Raw genomic sequence first — 5095 nt, 5'->3', positions numbered from 1 at the left:
AGGCCTCTCGTGTGTTCCTCTACCAGATTCCTGAGGTGCGAGCTTCCTTCCAGGAATTACTCCGCCTGCCCCCACCCAGCTGCATTTCCTCTCTGTGGCCCACAGCCACATCACTTTCCTTATCCGAGATGGGAGTGTGGGAGGCCCAGCCTGTGGCCAGCCTTGGTAGCGCCCTACCTCTACTGTCATATGGGCAGCTGGCACCTCTTTTTTTATAAAAAGAAAGCCCTGGGGTCGAAGCTTCCTGCGGAGCCTCTCCAGCATCCTGCCCCCAAAGGACACCCAAAGGACCAGTATCGGCCCCTCTTCTGGAACTCTGCACTAACACTGTCCCCTTGCAGCCCCTTCTCCAGTGTGGTGTTATTAGGGTTCCCAGCAGGAACGTCAGGAAGACTTCTTAGAGGAGGAGACCTCTGATCTGAGCCCTGAAGGATGACTGAGAGTTATCCATGAGGAGAAGTGGGAAGACATTGCAGGAGGAGGAAATGGTGCAACTAAAGGCAAAGAGGGCAGGGTTCTGTGAGGCAACAGAAAAGGACCAAGACTCGAAGGGAACAGGACATGCTGGGGGGGAGATAATACCTCCATGTCAACCATGTTAAGCTGGAGGAGACTGTGAAGCTGCCTCCTCCCCGGATATCTATTTTCTTGTTCTTAACTAAACAGTCTTCTCTTTTTAGCCATGCACATGGCCACTCAGCCTAAAGAAGAGATATCCCAGCCTTCCTTGGGGCTAGGCATAGTCACGTGACTAAGTTCTGGATCATGAGACAGAAGAAGAAGCGTTATATGGTGTCTTCCAGGCTTTAAATGCTGGTGGGTGCCTGTTGTTCCTTGTTCCTTGTTCTGCTTTTCTCTATCCCACTGCCTGGAATGTTGATGGGATGACCGGAGGGCAAACCACCATTTTGGAACATAAGGTTCCGGGGTAACAGAATAGTGCCCTGCAGAGAGACGGGCACTTGAGCAGTATTCCCATGACAGCCTCGGGCTGTGCATATCCAGATGTTTAACGCGTGGTAGAGCATATGACTGCAGATGTTTAATGCGGAAGAAAGAAACCCTTTTGTGGAGGACGCTGTGTTTTCAGGCTCTGTTACCCACAGCAGGATGTAATACTATCTGATTCGCCCCCAAAGAGAAATGTTGACTAGGCAGTTGGTGTATAGATCTGGAGCTCAGAGCCGAGTTTTGGGTTGCGGGTAGAAATTTGGCAGTCGCCCTCATGGAGATGGTAATTGAAGCCACGAGAGTGGATGAGATCACCCAGGCAGGGTATGCAGTGTGAAAGACAAGGGTAGAAGGCTTCCCAGGAGGCAGCCCACCCCACCCTTTTGCCCACAAAAGATGACCCTGGCTGTGTGTCTCAGTGTCATCCACCCCCTTCCCAACATCACATGAGGAAGGTTCTGCCTCCCCGAAGACTTTTTTTTTTTTTTTTTTTGTGATGCAGAGTCAGGATGGAAGGGCGCTAGCAGAAAGATGTGTATGGATGGGGTTGGGAGAAATTTGAAATTTGAGTTTTTCAAGTTTTTGACAGTGTGTGGCAAAGTGGGTGGAAGAAGAAAGGATTTTATAATGTGTTGTTATAATCTAAGTATCCCTTTCATGGTATTCAAGAAACCACACAGAACTTGAAATTTGTTGAAATGATTTTTTAGTTCCCAGACTGGACCTCTTCTGTCATAACATCACCCAGAGACTGGTCCATTTGGATAATGGCTTTAGAAGGGTTACACAAGTATTGAAAGTCATTAGAGCAGTGTAGGTGAAGGAGAAGCTGGGTCAAGGACACAGGGTTTGTAGGTTATAGAATCCAAGGGCAGAAAAAGGTGCACCGGGGCCTCATGAGGGCCTGGAACAAGGAACTGGAAATATCTCAGTAGCCATCGAGCTGTCACCTGGCCACAGGGACTCTCCTCTCTGCTAGATTCTTCTCTTGTTACAGATTGCCTTTTAAAAAATAATTAATAGATTTTAGCTAGTTTTATTTTTTATTATTTATTTATATAGTTCAGTTTTATTATTTATGTAGTTTATGTTATTATTTATTTATATAGCTTATTTTTTTTAATACTTTATGTACCCATTTGAGAGAAAGAGAGAGAAAGCACGAGCAGGAGGAAGGGCAGAGGGTGAAACAGACTCTTCGCTGAGCTGGGTGGGATCTGGGAGCCTGACGTGGGGCTTGATCCCTGGACCTGGAGATCATGACTTGAGCCGAACGCAGACACTGAACCATCTGAACCACCCAAGTGACCACGCAAGTGACCACCCAAGTGACATTTTTTTTTTCCAAGTGACATTTTAATTGAAGTATGTTGACACACAGTGTTACGTGCACCACAGTGATTTGACAGGTCTGTACATTATAACTTTTCTTCACGAGTGTAGCTGTCACTGATCATCACACAAGGCTATTACCATACCACTGACTATATTCCCCATGCTGTAGCTTTCATCCCTGTGACTTGTTCATTCCATAACTTGAAGCCTGTGCCTCCTACTCCCCTTGACTCCATTTTGCTCATCCCCCACCCAATAGATTTTATTTATTTATTTGGGGAGGGAAGGGACAGAGGGAGACGGGGAGAGATAAGCTTAAGCAGGCTCTATGCCCAGCCCAGAACCTGACACAGGTCTCCATCTCATGATCCTGAGATGACGACCTGAGCCAAAATCAAGAGTTGGAGGCTTAACCACTGAGTCACTCAGGTGTCGCCCAATATAGTTTTTTAAAAAAGATTTTTATTTATTTATTTGACAGACAGAGATCACAAGTAGGCAGAGAGGCAGGCAGAGAGAAAGGGGGAAGCAGGCTCCCTGCTGAGCAGAGAGCCCAATGCGGGGCTTGATCCCAGGACCCTGGGATCATGACCCGAGTGGAAGGCAGAGGCTTTAGCCCACTGAGCCACCCAGGCACACCTAGATTTTGTTTTTAAAAATAGTTTTAAATCTTCAAAATTTTGAGTGGTTAGTATGAAGTTTTCATATATCCTTTCCTTGTACAGTTTCCCCTGTAGTAACATCTTGGGTTAGTTTTGTGTATTGGTTACAATTACTGAACCAACATTGATACATTATTAAGTACAATCCATAGTTTCCATTAAGGTTCACTCTTTGTGTTGCCCATCTATAGGTTCTGAAAAATACATAATATTGGGACGCCTGGGTGGCTCAGTTGGTTGGACGACTGCCTTCGGCTCAGGTCGTGATCCTGGAGTCCTGGGATCGAGTCCCGCATCAGGCTCCCAGCTCCATGGGGAGTCTGCTTCTCCCTCTGACCTTCTCCTCGCCCATGTTCTTTCTCACTGTCTCTCTCTCAAATAAATAAATAAAATCTTAAAAAAAAAAATTTAAAAAAAAGAAAAATACATAATATCATGTACTCACCATTATAGTATCACACAAAGTAGTTTCACTGTCACAAAAATCCCCTGTCCTCCATTTATTTATCTGTTGAGGGTCTGGCACCCACAGGCAAAAAAAATTTTTGCCTTTTCCAGAATCAAATAGTTGGAATCATACAGAAGGTGGCCTTTTTTTTCCCCCCCAAGATTTTTTTAAAAAGATTTTATTTATTTATTTGACAGACAGAGATCACAAGTAGACAGAGAGGCAGGCAGAGAGAGAGGGGGAAGCAGGCTCCCTGCTGAGCAGAGAGCCTGGTGCAGGGCTGGAGCCCAGGACCCTGAGATCATGACCTGAGCCGAAGGCAGAGGCTTAACCCACTGAGGCATCCAGGCGCCCTTCCCCAAAGATTTCATTTATTCATTTCAGAGAGGGAAAGAGAAAGAGAGGGAAGAGGGGCAGAGGGGAAGGTAGAAAGAATCTGAAGCAGACTCCACACTGAGTGCAGCTGACACCGGGCTCGATCCCACAACCGTGAGATCATGACCTGAACCGAAAATGAGAGTCAGACACTCAACTGACTGAGCTACCCAGGAGCCCTCAGAAGGTGGCCTTTCCAGACTGGCTTCTTTCACTTGGTCATATGCATTTAACTTCCTCCATGTCTTCCCATGGCTTGATGGCTCATTTCTTTTTGTCACTAAATTACATTTCCTTGTATGCGTGGAACAGTTTATTTATTGAAGTATATTGAACAGTTTATTTATTGAAGTATATCTTCAGTATATCTTGGTTGCTTCCAGTTTTTGGCAATGATAAGTTAAGCTGCTATAAACATTTGTAGACAGAGTTTTGTGTAGACTTGAGTTTTCAGCTCATTTGGGTAAATATCTAGGAGTGTGACTGCTGGATCATATGGTAAGACAAGGTTTAACTTTGTAAGAAACCCACCAACTGTCTTCCCAAGTAGCTGTACCCTTTTGCATTCCCACCAGAAAAGAATGGAGGTTCCTGTTGCTCTGTATCCTCATCAGCATTTGGTGTTGTCAGTGTTCTGGATTTTGCCATTCTGATAGGTATGTAGTGACATTTCATTGTTGTTTAACTTGCAATTTCCCAATGACTTAGGGTGTTGAGAGTCTTTTCAAATGGTTACTTGCCAGCTGTGGATCTTTGGTGATATATCTGTTCATATCTGTTCTGCATTTTAAAAAGACTTTTTAAATCTAAGGTAATCTCTTCACCCAATGTGGAGTTCGAACTCACAACCCTGAGATCAAGAGTTGCATGCTCCACTGACTGAGCCAGCCAGACACCTCACCCCTTTGTGCGTGTTTTTCTGTGGTTGTTTGTTTTCTTATTGTTGAGTTGTAAACTTCCTCATATATTTTGGATACAAGTCCTTTATCAGATAAGTGCTTGCAAATATTTTCTCCCAGGCTGTGGATTGTCTTTTCATTCTCTTAACAGATTGCCTGTTATTTATGTTTTTCTTCTTCATGCATATGAGCATTCTTGAATTTATCTGCCCTCCTTTTAGCTATAAGCAGAGGCCTAATAGTGTCACTTTGTTCTAGTTTCAGAGTTTTGAGAGACACTATTATTTGACAGTCTGGTGAAGTGGGAAATTAATTTTGGCTGAATGGTCATGTGGTGGCATTAGCTGGAAAGGAGTCTGGGAAATGCAAATGTGGTTTTCCACCCCCTTCAGTACAGGCAGACAAACTAGAAGGAGGTGGGAATG

The sequence above is a fragment of the Neovison vison genome, chromosome 8 (genome assembly GCF_020171115.1).
Source record: "Neovison vison isolate M4711 chromosome 8, ASM_NN_V1, whole genome shotgun sequence".
NCBI classification, from domain to species: Eukaryota; Metazoa; Chordata; class Mammalia; order Carnivora; family Mustelidae; genus Neogale; species Neogale vison.
Note: the sequence above shows the minus strand (reverse complement) of the source record.